At 38.7% G+C, this 15,006-nt stretch overlaps 1 protein-coding gene across 2 annotated transcripts in view; it reads right to left on the bottom strand.

The window, feature by feature from the left end:
* Positions 1-15,006, bottom strand: part of lpp (LIM domain containing preferred translocation partner in lipoma) — a 132,436-nt gene that overhangs the window by 109,338 nt on the left and 8,092 nt on the right. Inside the window, exons 1-2 of one of the 2 annotated variants that reach the window (XM_088425122.1) lie at positions 13,216-13,287; positions 1,683-1,729 (exon numbers count right to left, since the gene is read on the bottom strand). The gene's annotated coding sequence lies outside the window, so the exon portion shown is untranslated. Of the gene's footprint in view, positions 1-1,682; positions 1,730-13,215; positions 13,288-15,006 lie in introns of those variants that run through there. The other variant, XM_088425120.1, reaches the window with a different exon arrangement.

Here is a 15,006-nt window from a genome sequence, read left to right as displayed (position 1 = left end):
TCGAGGACGATTTGTCTGTCTTTAAAGTGCCTTTCTCCTCGATATGTCAAAACGAGGATCATAGAAATACTGTAAAACCTCACCTGAACTTTTTCTATTGAAGTGACGGTTTTAGAGCATCATATTAACACGTGATAACGGGCCGTATTTGAGCCCTGGCTTGGACGAAAGGTAGAAGAAAACAAACTCTGAAAGAATTAGTGCGTATTAGGACAGCGTTAGGCACATGAATCAATCCTTAAGCCGTTATCTCGGCGGCCGACCAGCTGCTGAGTATGTCCTTGTGTGGCTAATGGCGCTGCTCCAATTGATTGGCTTAAGAACGGCTTCCGCGTCTAACTCCTTCGTTCACGTGACTGTTAGTGATGGTCCATACCGCTTTTTTCCAGACTGATACCAGCGCTGGTACTCAACTCTTGTGTAGTCGCCAAAAAAAAAAAAAAAAAAATAGTACTGACGTTGATACCTATTGTCGGTACCCGCCCGAAAATAAGTTAATCACTAGCAACCTGGTTGAAAACTTCCAAAAAGAAAACATATTTTGTATGAATGGTGTTTTAAAGGAAAGAGTGCATTACGACAGATTAATGTTGTGAATTTGTGTAACATAACATTTAGGGATGGGCGAGTATTGACACCAAGTGTCGGGCTGATACCTGGTTTTATTTCAGGGTATCGGTACTCGGGATGGTAGCTGATATTACAAATTGGATGGATGGATGCATGCATGGAGAGGGAGAGAGAGAGAGAGAGAGAGAGAGAGAGAGAGAGAGAGAGAGAGAGAGAGAGAGAGAGAGAGAGATAGATCAGTTTAAAAAGAAGCTAGCTCGAGTTCAAGCTAGCTAAAGAAATAGCCTTCAAGCTAGCTAGAGCTAGCAGTCAAGCTAGCGAGAGATAGATAGATAGATAGATAGATAGATAGATAGATAGATAGATAGATAGATAGATAGATAGATAGATAGATAGATAGATAGATAGATAGATAGATAGATAGATAGATAGAAAGATCAGTTTAAAAAGAAGCTAGCTCGAGATCAAGCTAGCTAGAGAAATAGCCATCAAGCTAGCTAGAGCTAGCAATCAAGCTAGCGATAGACAGACAGACAGACAGACAGACAGATAGATCTGTTTAAAAAGAAGCTAGCTCGAGATCAAGCTAGCTAGAGAAATAGCCATCAAGCTAGCTAGAGCTAGCAATCAAGCTAGCGACAGACAGACAGACAGAGAGAGAGAGAGAGAGAGAGAGATAGATAGATTTTAAAATTTAAAATTTATTATTTAAAACGATTTAAAATGAGTATACACTATCACTGTCTAAATATTTCCGACAGGGAAAGACTTACGCCTTGAAATATTTTTTTTGTAGGGGCTATTACTTCAATTAAAATCGGGTTCATCGTGTATGAGTTGTGAAAATCAAGATTTCATTTTTGGATTTTCATTTTTTTTTTGATCGCCCTACCTACTAGTATTACCAGCTGCGACTTCAAAATATGATTTTGAAAGTACTTCCTCGTAGGTACAAACAAGATTTCCATGGATATTGAAAAGAATTTCCACAAGTCATTAAAAATTGGCCTAATTTTAACACAGTTTATTACTATAGAATACGAAATGAGATTATTTTTTTTCCAGGAAGAAAATTACTATGGCATTGATGAAAAACAGAAAAAAACACTCACCAAAACTTTGAACACACGGTGATGGCAACTATTCCACAATGCAGCGCCTGAAAGACACAACACAACACACGCTGACTATCAAGCCGGGGAACAACGCAAACAAAACAAAAAAAAATGTCGCTTGTTCGTCTGCGCTGTCCAATCTCAGGTGGCGAAAGTTTGCCTCTCCTGCGCGTTTTCTTAGCAAAGTTAGCATTAAAGCGCAACGCAAACAAAGTTAAACAGCAACTTTTGACTGCAGGGGATAAATTGCAACAGATAATTGCGAGTGAAATTGCTATTTCTGGCGCAGGGAATGTCCTACATTCTCTTTGGATGCAGGTAAAAGTGGGGGCGTCATGATTTTCTTTTTTTTTATTTTCTTTTTGTCTCCAGGGCCCCCCAAAAAGATGCGTGTTGCTCTCGCTGAGGAAGCCTTTTGTTGCCGTAAATTGACAGTGTCAGTTTCCCACATGGTAGCGTATACTACAGGGAACAACAGTAGCGGCGGCGGGATATAACGCAGATGCTCGGCGCGATGGGCGTCAGTCAACGTGACAGTTGTTGGGCTTTTTTTTTTTCTTCTTTTAAAATGAGAGAACGAGGGAGGGTGGGTCTTATTTTTTTTCTGAACTTCCTAGCCGGGGAAGGCGAGGAAGGAATAGGAATTAATACACCTACACTCCCCCTTTTTCCCTTTAGGATGCCACGCATCCTCTTCTTCTTTGTACTCGCATCATAATTACTGGTGGGCGCCAGTTTGGATGTGATCCAGGCCGCCTCCTTCGCACTTTTTTTTTTTTTTTGCAAGTATAATTTTCTGACAAGCTAGACTTTTTCTCAACTTTTCGCTTGTTCGCGTCGGGGGACAAAAACTTGCTTGTTTTTCGACAAGCGAAAGCAGAAACAAAAAAAGGACAATATCATTGTGCCCTATTTTAATTGTGTGCCGATATTAATGGTTTAGTTATGAAAGATATACTATATTGTACATCATAAGTAAACTAAAAAAATGATGAAGTACCAAATAACTGATTGAAATCATATATATATGTTATAGTACGGGACGATGAGGTACGGTACCATACGGCATAATGCGATACGATACAGCACGGTGCGGTACAATACGGTACGGTACAATACAGTGCGATATGATATGGTACGGTCGATACGGTACAATATGGTGCAATGCGATACGGTGTGGTATAATATGATACGATGCAACGCGAATGGTACGATGCGGTACGGTATGCCATGGTGCGATACGGTTTAACGCGATACGGTGTGGTATAATATGATACGATGCAACGCGATATGGTACGTTGTGGTATGGTATGCCGTGGTACGATACGGTGCGATATGATATGATATGGTATGATATGATATGGTATGATGTGGTATGGAATGATACGGGACAATGTGATACAATACATCACGGTGCGGTACAGTACGGTACGGTACGATACAGCGCGATATGATATGATACGGTCGTTACGGTACAATATGGTGCGATGCGATACGCTGTGGTACAATATGATACGATGCAACGTGATATCGTACGATGCGGTATGGTACGCCATGGTACGATACTCTGCGAGGCGATACGGTATGATACGATGCGATATGGTTGCAATAAGTCAAATTGTTATTAGGGCTGTCACTATCAAACATTTTCACAAGTTTAAAATTGTTCTCAACCTTTTAATGATGTGAAATATTTGTTTTAAACATGTAGCCCCTAACCAGCATAAAGAATTTTTGGATGAAAAAAATGACCGCTGCGCCGTTCATGTCCGATTAATTAAAAATTGGCACTACATTTGTAGTGCCAATTTTAAGCGTATTTTATCCAGCAATTTCAGAAGGTATTTTGTGTAACATCCTCTGGTTTGTTTAAGGTTCATCTGCCAGGAAACTACATTACAAATGACGATGCGCAGCTGTATAAAACCTAACAAAACAAAGGCCAGAAGACATTTTGCAAAGGAGTCACTAGAATGCAATTCAGCACTAAGTTGTGCCATGTTCCAATAATTTGACCTTTATTTGACAAGAAATTCGAACTGCTCCATTTGTGGCATTATAATTGTATAATTGTTGTATAATTGTATAATAATGAATCCATTTGATAGCCGCAGGATTACGCCGATGATTACTCAACTAATCGGAGAATAGATACTGTTGAGAAGCTGAAATTTAAGCGTTTACAAAATTTTGTTTAAGGGCTCTAAACAATTATTTGATTATTAAAATAGCCGATGATCAATGAATTTCGACATCTCTAATTATAGGATACGATTAGATACATTAATGATACAAATGAAGCTGCTCCCAATTCAAAACTAAACATAAATCGGAATTGGCTTCGATTACAATGAGAAACAATTCAATCAAATTACGATGTGATGATTCATTCCAATTCTGTACGATGAGTCACTTCAATTCCAATGAGATATAATCTCCTCAAATCACGATGGGAAACCATTCACAAAAATTGTAATTTAATTTTTCTAATACCATACAACTGACTACAATTACAATGTATTATAATACAATTCTACCTAATTATAACACAATTTACAAACATTACGATATGACTCATTACTATTAGTAGGCACAAAGCGATTTACTTTAATTCGTTTTGCATGAACCAGTACACTCAAATATGATACTCCAATTTAGGCACTTTAATTTTGTTTCTACAGTGTTTTTTTTTTGTTGTTGTTGTTTTTTTAATTATTTGAGTGCCGCCGACGTGAAAAGACGTCAACAAAAAACCTACCGAGAAGCACCATTGGTCAGTTGCTGGATTTTTTTTAATGGAAATGTGAGGAGAAAAGTTTTTTTCTTTTTAATTTTAAAACACTATCATCTTCCGAAATGCTTAAAGTAGGCTTCCCTATTTTTATGCATTTATTTTTAATGGCTAGCATGAAAAGATTTAAATAACTAGCCGAGTCATCATTTTAGGCAAGGTGACACTTCCCTTTGTCCAAAAAGTGGACTTGAGAATTTTAAAGACGAGGCACTTACTGTATATACTTAGGATATCTTCACTATGTTTTACTAACCGCAAACTTTAAGACTATTTCTCAAGCACAGTACAAGGCTTTGCATTGATCGTCCACAAAAATATCATATTGTGTTTTTTTTATTCAGTCAGCTTAGTAATAGAACTAAGAAGGCTATTACATGCTTACGTGTCTTGAAGGACAATTTTCCAAAAGCCTTGAACAGAAATTCACGATTAAAGTAATGACGCTTCTTTTGAGACTTTCTTCTTCTGCTGCTATTTTCGTGAACCACGTAAGCTGTTTGGTGTTTGAATGGTCCATCGGGCTGTGGACGAACCTGATTGGGTCATGATGCTCCAATAGCTTGGAAATTGTAGCGGAGAGCAAATGAAAAATACATAGATCCATGAGCATACCTGGCTTTGTGCGTATTTATAGCCTGGTTGCAGCTAAAGTGAACGCTAGCATCCACTTTGTCAATTACACAAGGCACAGAAAATATGTATCCAAACAAAAAAGGTACCCTTTTGTTTCAACAAACAGAAAAAAAATCTGTTTGTTGAATTCTTTTTTTTTTAAGTAAATAAACCTAAATTATTTTCCTCTCAAATAACATAAATTTGCGTGTTTCCTCTTTTCTTCGGGACATCCCGATGGAACGCAAATCCAGTCCATGATTTCTCTGTGACCTGACTTGGACAGACAATGTAAAATGGACGTCGGTGTCTTCAATTTCACTTTTCACCGTCGCTAACTCGAGTAAGCGCTAACCAGCATCGTTAGTCCAATAACAACGCTATTGCTAGCCTTGTTAGCAAACAGGGCAATTAAAAAGAGGAACGCTGACAAAAAAAACTTGAAGGATGGATCGGATTCAAGAAAGTAAGTCATTACTGCTGAAATGGGTAGTAAAAATTAGCTAACTAATTGTTAACGAATTGTTTTTAAAAATTAGCTAACTAATTGTTACTACCGATTCCAGTCGAACAGCAGAACTTAAGTCTGGAGAAATTCACAGAATTGTTTTGCAGACCATTTAGAAGCATACATGCAACTCAATATAAATACGAATATTAAACATTTCAGGCAAAGGTGCGTCATTCATGTAAGATGCATATAACTTGAAACTGAGACAACCAATTAGTAGAAAGCTAAGCGAGCCAAGAGATCAAACCAAAAAACCTTTCAAGACTTTGATATCACTTTTGTCATTGATTGAAAACATCATTGAGGAATATTTTTCTTCAATCATTTACGCACGAGTGGATCAAAATCCAATCCAAGTAATTCGGAGGAAACGGTTGACTTTAATCTTTTACCGGTCTTCAAGAGCTGCTTGTAAAATGCTGCGCTCCTGCGCTGGACTCATTCACATCCAGTACCTTATCCTGGGGGCAAAGCCCCCCCTGCCCATAAAACGTAGTAACACCCTTTAATGGCAGTCTAATTTTTAACTTATACCTGTCTAATGCGGTGCATGATTAAAGTAAAAATAGATCTTTGACGTCAATAGCCGTCAACGGCAGAGAATGAGTTCACAGCTTTAATGAAAATGCGAGATGCTAATTAGCTTTGCGTGATGCCTTTGTTATTCATCATTAAAGACTGTCTTAGTCTCTGTATATATAGACCACATCTTATTCTTACATGTGTACGACGGGTTAAAAATGTTAACAAGTAAACCACGGCCCTAATGCTATACCTAGCCAAAGCAAATATCTAACACTAAGCTAGGTGTCAAAGTCCAGTCTTCGAGGGCCGGTATGCTGCATGTTTTTGACGATTCTCTCAAACACAAGTTCAAAAAGTGAGGATCGTTTTCAAGCTTTGCGGAGTTTGTTGACGAGCCAATCATTTCAATCAGGTGTGTTGGTGGTAGAAACCCGGAAAACATGCAGTTTACCAGCCTCGGGGACTGAAGTTTGGCACCGATGCCCTACCCTGTAAGCATAGCCAAACACAGCCCTACCCTCTGTAATCTTACCACTAAACATACGCACCCACAACAAAACTACCTAAACCTCTTAAACCTCACCAAACAGCTGCCGTATTATCTTCCCTATAAAGGCGCACCGCATTATAAGGTGCATAGAATAGAAGCTACAGTAGTGACTGGGATTGCGTGATGCATCCACTAGATGGAGCTACGCTAAAGGGCATGTCAACAAAACAATCGGATAAGTCAGTCAAACTTTATTATTAAACAATCCGAAATTAAGAATAAAGGTCACGCACTTATGATAGGATTACCCACGCACCATTAAACCTCCTAAACCCCCCCCCAAAAAAAAATGGTTTCCGTTAGGTTAAGACGACTTCTTTTGGTTGGTTTTGATCTACCGTATTTTCCGCACTATAAGACGCACCTAGAAGCCTTAATTTTTTTTAAAAGCTGATGGTGCGCCTTATAATCCGGTACGCCTTATATATGGATCAATATTGAGATTGGGATTGGTAAATAGGGAATTAAGTGATAAAGTAAGCTTTACCTGTTTCTTTTGTGTGTTTACAGTTGAGCAAGGTTGCTCATATTGACATTGAGTTATGCTATTGAGAGTTTAGAGTTATTATTTGAGTTATTATTGTTATTACTTTGAGTACTACTATCTTGTGATTGAAAAAGTTTTAAAATATGTCATTAATTGACGGTGCGCCTTATAAACCGGTGCGCCTTATATATGGGAAAAAACCGTTTTGAAATATGTCTTTAATTGAAGGTGCGCCTTATAATCCGGTGCGCCTTATAGTGTGGAAAATACGGTAGGTTAATTACAATGAAGCTACAAATTCAAACAAAAACAAATTAAACGAGAATGTCTTCCATAATGAATCCCGGCGCTGGAAAAAGTTGTCTACTTTTGAATAACTTTATCAGAATGTTTGTGAACGACGGTCACCGGGGTACTAACGATCGGGAAGAATACCGGATTTTTTTTTATCTTCTTATTTGGGGTCCGTAAGAGATTATAAATAATCCTTGTGAGCACCAGGTTTAAGAGGTTTAATCCAAAAGTGAGGTAAGGTCTCACGACGACGAGTTTTATTTCTTTGAAGACATCGCAATGTGCAATCAAACTTTTAAAGATGGAAAACTTTGAATTCAGTGGGGGGAATAATCGGTGGATGAAACACTTCCGGTGACGAATGTTTGCCTTCCATCACTCGCGCAAGCTAGCACGAGGACATAAAGCGGCGCGCGAGCGTGATGTATAGACGCAGCGCGAGAACTTGGGTCCCGGGTGTAACATTGCCTCGGCACGCGCGCAGGCGGCCAAGAAAATGATTTGGGTCAGTAGGTAATTGCGTTCTGGGACCATGGGGCAATTAATCCCGCCGCCGATGAGCCTGTTGAAATTTGCGCACTCGTCCCGTTCGCTGCCGCGTCAAAACAGTGATGGATGTTGACATATTTTGACTCAGCATAAAGTCCGCGAGAAGATTGACGTAGCAGGACCTCAAAAAAAAAAGATAAGTGCAAGACCATCGTAAACATCAATGCATCTTAACTTGAATTTTTCGTAACAAGAGGCAGTCGTAAATAGAAGTAGAGTGATCCTTCCTACTTGGGGGTCTCAGATATCTGTACTTCACGGGTTTTTCCAGGAAAAATTAAAGCTATTTCAAAATAAAAAAAATCATTTAAAAAATGAGCAAAAATGAAAAAAAAAAATGACATTATACAGTACTGTATTCATCAAATAACTAAGTAATATTAGTGACTAACTATGTTAAGAATTCTTCAAGCATTAGAGTTCATGACATTTTTTATCTTATTCTGAAATGCATGCTTTTAATTTGTCGGGTCGCGTTGCATTTCCGTTTCCTGTTTTACGTTCTCTGCGCGTCATTCGGCTCGTTACGGTGACGTAGTGAATGACAACGTAAGCTCATATTTATACTTTATTATCATTTATGTTGCTAACGCACGCTACTGCCTATGTTTAGTAAGTGATGAGTGTTTATTCTGTTTATGTGTTCGTTTGTGTAGAGGTTGCACTTAACAGTTAGTTGTTGCTAACACGCTAATGTCGGCTAAAAATACAGTCAATTCATAGATTAAAGTGTTTATATGTTAGTTGACTGACTTTAAGATTGTTGTTGATTTATTATTCAACAGATACTACATGATACACCATACACGAGCCAAAATAAATGTGAAATTCAACGTGATGACTTGCGTACTCTTTCACCGGACTCTTGGTGCAGATAACCGGTCCTGAAAACAAATTCTCAACAAACTAAGTAATAGTAGTTATTTAATGAATATACAATAATGTTTATGTTAATAAGGATAATGTAATGTTAAATAATGGGAAAAGGGAAATAAAATATGCAAAAAATACACAAAAAAAAGGATTGTTTATGGTTATTGCGGCTATATCGGGGCGTACGTAGAACTGATACCCTACTTTGCGGGTTTCAGATTTCGCGGGGGGTTGACACCCCCCATTAACCGCGAAATAGGGGGGATCACTACTTTTATGTTTCCCTTTTCCGACTGAAATATCATATTTTCTTCACACACAGTAATGTGAAATATTTTCGAAAATCCCTTTTATCTCCATCACGTTCCCTTGCACCCTTGCGGCTTTTATCATCTGAACGTTTGCGTAGATTTTGTCGTTATTCATAACGGCGGCGTGTTTTGGCAACAGGCCGCCATCGTCATTTGAGCGCTTTTAGAGGCTGGCAGCGGAAAGTGTATCAGTCACACACAGCGCAAAGTGTGTCCCATTAGCCTGCAGCGGCCCGGCTGCCTAATCTCACTTTAATCACTTAGCGGCATCCCATGCTAAACGAGAGAGGGAAGGAGGAAGCGGGAAATGTCATTTCTGGCACAGCGCTAGTTGGGCTGTCCGGGACCGTTAGCTTCATGACGATGCGTTTCCTTGACGGGTTAAAAATGCTCATCGGCAGGAAGTGGAAATATGAAGAGCCGAATATGAAGAGCTTTTAGTTTTGACTGCAAATATCAAATGGTACATGCTTAAAAAAAAAACCTTCAATTACAACGCAAGAAAGTCAAAGGATTGACTTGTTTTTTACTAAAAAAAAAAAGACTTTAATTGTAAGATTTTATTCTAGGAATGTTGTATTTTAATCTCAAATGGTTTTCTCATAAATTAAGATTTTATTCTTATGATATTACTGCTTCATTCCTTCAACATCGTGACCGAAGATTTCTGTGCTTTTGAGATGTTTGTGTCCCTTTATGATTTTTGTCACTGAAGGGGCTGTAATGATATTTTCTTAAGACTAAGGGGGTGCAATGTTTATGCACCCTTTGTGACCAAGAAACTCTCCAGATCAACATGAACAAATTTATGAACAAATTTACAAATATTCTGGCAATCTTGATTTCATTTAAAAAAAATGACTACTATTCTTGTAACAAATTTATTTTCAATAAAAATGGCTTTTGGTTACTCCGGACTTTATGCCAAGTTTTGTTTTTACCCTAGTGAGATTAAGACTTCATTTCGTGAAATATAAAATTCATTAGAGCGGCTCGATGGCGCAGTGGTAAGCTCGTCCGCCTAGCGGTTCGGAAAACCGATTTTAAATCCACCTCGCTCTCCTGTGTGGAGTTTTCATGCTCTCCCCAAGCCCATGTGGGTTTACTAAATTGTCCTTTGGCGTGATTGGGTGCCCAATCTCATTCGGGATAAAAACCAGCAAACCTTGTGAGGATAAGCGGCTCTAAAAAATGGATGGAAGGGGAGAATTCATTCTCCACAAATACAATACCAAATTGTTGTATATTTTGGCGAAACTTCCCATGAACTGTCTCTCGACAACCCGCGGATCATAATTACACTATTTGATATTTTTACAATGGGAGTTAGAAATGTTTTTCGTTTTGTAAGTGCTAAGGCGAGACTAAAGGCCTGGATGACAGGAAAAAAAAAAAAAAAAAAAAGCAGAAGCCACAGGTAATACTCGATTGAAGCCTCAGAGCGCTCACGTTTATTAAATCAGCCCGACCGGCTTGAGGGCGGGGAAAAAAAGTAAATCCAAAAATCCTTTAAAAGTGCTTAAAGCCCAAGAGGAATAAACGGAAATACGCTGCCGCTATGATAGCACATGTGCGTATAATCTCCAATCGGCACTCGAAAAGCCTCAACAGTAAATAGCTGTTTGGGAAGGGCTAGCGTTGCTTAAAGACGACTTTAAGCGGGAAAAACAGAAAGTAATCAAAACCTTTAAAGTGATTAATACAGATAATCTGCGCTTGAGCGGGGTTAGGATCGGCGGCGGTGTAAATTGCTCCCGTTAATCACGTATTAATTTGTTGACTCCTTGAGATTTTCGGACCACTTGCCAACATCTTGAAATTAAGGACGAGAAAAAAATAGGAGGAGGCCAGATTAAATTCCGGAACGATGGACTGAGACGGTCAGAGGGACTTTTAAACGAGCATACAAATTACTCTTAACCCTTGTGGCGTTATGTTACAAATTATGGAAAATCCTCGGATTCTTTATAACATCGTAAAAGAATCAATGGGGAAAAAAAACACCAGGGAGCTGAAATTTCCAGCAGACGGTTAAAACGGTTGCAACTATTCTGACATTTCTACTCTCTGTGATTACAGCTGGACGTGTGAGATTTTGTGTACAAAACTAATGATTGTCCAAATTTTGGACCATATAAAACCCTTATAGTTTGATGCATTTTAAAAGGATTTATGACATTGATTTTCCTACGATTTTTGCGAGATTCCATTGAGCGGCGGCCAAACTATATCAGCAAACAGAAAATTCTTTGTTGACTTGGGTTTCACCTCAAGACAGTAGGTGGCGGTAGATACGCATTAATAGCTATGTCTTCAAGTGCCATCATCACTGCAAAAACAGATCATACAATTTTTCAATTGTTTTTGTGGGCATTAATAAATTTTACCTACATATGTATGGATAAAAAAGATGCCACTGAACAATTTAAGTGGTTGAAGGAAAAAAAATATACGACGCCTTTAAAAGCATTCACAAAATTAGGGAAAAAAAATGCATTGTGTATAGTTTGCAAAGTGTGTGCACAAGGGTTAATTAAAAGTCAAATTTCGATTAATTTCACACTTTCAAAAGAATGCTAAAAAAAAAAAAAAGTAGCCGCGAACGCGGGCAGAAATTTACATCCTATCAGATCAATTCCCAGAAAGACATGCATCTTTTCGTGACACCTTATCCAATTTGGTCAATATTTTGAAAACACAATGACGCCGTTTGGTAAAAATGGAACTGGATTTGATTTTTGTTATCCTTTCAGTGAAAAAGGTGCTTTTGGAAACGTTATCTCGTTGGCCTGGAGGGAAAAGTCTACAAGTCCAAACCAGCTATACAAACCAGCTAGACGGGGGAAAATTTTAACTAGAAAGGTATGATGGCATCAGTAAACAAGCGTTGAACTAGCTACAAAAATATGCGATAATTATCGCACGATCACCATTTTTGCCTTGAAACGGAAAAGTCATGTAATTGCTTCTCTTTTAGACATCAAACCCATTTCTAAAAGTTCCTAAAATGACTTTCCCTATCATCATGGCTACTACCCAAACGCCCCCAAAGACCATTTTTGCCCTGAAATGGAAAACAGTAATATAATTGCTTCTTCTTCTTTTTTTTTTTAACATCAGACCAATTTTCAAAAGCTCAAGTAATATAAATCAAAGACCAAACAGAGTGTTTATTATAACACCCTCTGAATTTTTTTATATGCTATATATGTTTCAATTTTAAAGCAATTTTTATGGGTACAAAGCCCCACTTATTGTAAAGAAAAGTCAGTAATGGTTTTTCATCCAGTAATGGTTTTTAAATCAACAAACAATATTTTTGGAGGTTTTTGGTTGCAATTTGAATTTTTAAAAAAAAGGTTTAACATTTATTTGAATCATAATAATATTCTGTAATCAAGAGGTATTTCCCCCCCCCCCCCCCATTCTGCAGAAAGTATTCCACAAATCATCTTTCTTCTTAATTTCCGATATCACAAATCATCTTTATTCTTAATTTCTGATCAAATAAATAAAGTTTGACTTATCTGATTGTTTTGTTTACATTCCCTTTAATGACGCTCCATCTAGTAGATGCATAACGCAACCCCAGCCACTACTGTAGCTTCTATTCTATGCGCCTTATAATGCGGTGTGCCCTATAATGAAAACCTTTTTAAAATCGGCTCTTCAAGGTGCACTTTATAATTCAACGCACCTTACAGTACGGAAAATTTGCTAAACGATCTAAACGTCATTGAAAGTACCAATACCTGTTGCGGTTTTCAGTTTTAAAAAAAACGAGCTATGTTTTCTGCCTGTCTGAGTTGACCAAATAAAATATTGTCAAAGAAGGAAGGAAGGAAGGAAGAAAGGGTGAGTGCTCTTAAAGGTACAGACGCTATCATCAGTCTTCAAAGGCGGCAGGGACAGCCAGAAATTTGTACCAAAACAAGTTTGTTGTTGTGGTCTCGCAGCAACCATTAACACGCACCAGACTGCAGCTTCTTCAGACCCTATTAATCAATAAAAAGAAGATACTCACTCTTTCTTGGGATGAGGAGAGCGCAACAGGAAAGCGAATGGCAGACAAAGTTGCGCGCAGTCCGAGTGACTCACATCCCTTCTCTGCCGATCGCTGGCAAACATCGCAAGGAGGTAAACATTTCCAAATATGGAGAAAGTATGAAGTCAGCAATGGAGGGCCGATGTCACTTTTGGTTTGCTTTCACTGGGAATGTCAAGAGAGAGCCAGGACCGCGGCGCAGAGCTCCCAAATCCAAATATCGGAAGCTGCAAACGGCCGTGAACGGGCCTTTGCGAAACCTTTCTTTTGGGGCGAATCCTCCAAATGGTCTCCCGAGAACGGCGAGCTAACGCAGCCCATCGCTTTGCGTGTGCTTTCGTCGGTCTCGGAATTGTCTGTAAACGGTTCCCTCAAGGAAAAATGATTGGCGTTTTGCTCGATTTCAAGCATGGGTCCTTGGGACCATTTCACGCACAATGGTTATGACCGTGAGTTGTTGGTTTTTTTTTCTTTAATCTTGGAATCAACGTTAAATTGCCCGTTTCAAAGCAAAATGGCAAATTTTCTGTTGAATTCATTGCATTGTGCTTGAGACGTTTTGAGACGTGCATCAACAAATTCAGTGGCATAGATGATAGTAAAATAGTAATAACAATAATAACTCATAAAATTATGGCCAAATACGTTTTTTTTATAGAGAGGAGATGACACAATTGACTAATGCTTACCTAGTACAAACCAATTGAGCACTTTGGTGATAGGAACTGTGACCACTGGATGGCAGTGTTTCCACACTTAAAACACAGCTGTTACCTACATGCAAGTGTAACTGAAGAATGGAAGTCAATCTTTCCATGGCATAACCCATATTTACATAGAGATAGCACACAATATTTTGGTGGAAAGGTGAGAGAAATTCTAAATGTACTAAATATAATAACGATTTGCACAGAAAGGGTTAAGACGGATGCGTCCCCACAATGTCACGTTTTATAGTCGTACCCAGCTAATTTTGTACTAATCGGTGAAACTGTCGTTGCCTATATTTTTGAGCCCTGGACTACACTCACAAAAGAAGCTTTTAACCAAAGTTCCCATTCAATTATAAGCAGAGGTCTTTGAGACTCATTTTGCGTGTCCTATTATGGAAGACATGTGCACTCATTTTCAGATTGATTGGTGCGATTGTTGAGGGCATTGCTTTTCCTTTGAGCCCTGGAAATGACTCAAAATGGCAAATGGACATGGCCGACATCCTGTTCGATATCGAGCTTGGATTTTTACGATTTTTTTTCGTCAATGAAACGCTAGGAAATCCAAATTTGAAATCCTCAAACGATCATAAAAAAAACACAATAGACAATATTATCAAACTGATGCCACCACGCCTCACCCCGCCCGAGGTAGAAGGAGCATCAAACTTTTGCCCATTTATCTAGGATGCGTTTGTTGAAAAGCCAAATTGTGCAAACGCAGTCAGTACTTATCAAGCAAAACAAAAAAGTGTTTTCTTGTGTTTTCATAACAGGGCGGCACTTTGTCCCCCAGTAACTCCAATTGATGTTTGAATGAAAGACGTGTCCTAGAAAAACGCTTCTTCACACCGTGTTTATCCCACTTACGAATTGACTCGCAATAATTACAGCGCATTCCGCCTGTCCGCCGCCGCCTCCTCCGCTACCCCCCCCGGTGGCTCTATTTTCACAGAGAAAATTAATATCCAAGAAACTTGTAATCTGCTCTTGCGTAACAGGAATTTGTCTGTGGCTTTTATTGCTCAATGTTGCAGGATACATCATGCGTTTGCTA

This window comes from Hippichthys cyanospilos, chromosome 10, assembly GCF_059441005.1.
Source record: "Hippichthys cyanospilos isolate Australia breed blue-spotted pipefish chromosome 10, RoL_Hcya_1.0, whole genome shotgun sequence".
In the NCBI taxonomy this organism is placed as follows: domain Eukaryota; kingdom Metazoa; phylum Chordata; class Actinopteri; order Syngnathiformes; family Syngnathidae; genus Hippichthys; species Hippichthys cyanospilos.
This window is presented reverse-complemented; position numbering and strand designations above follow the sequence as displayed.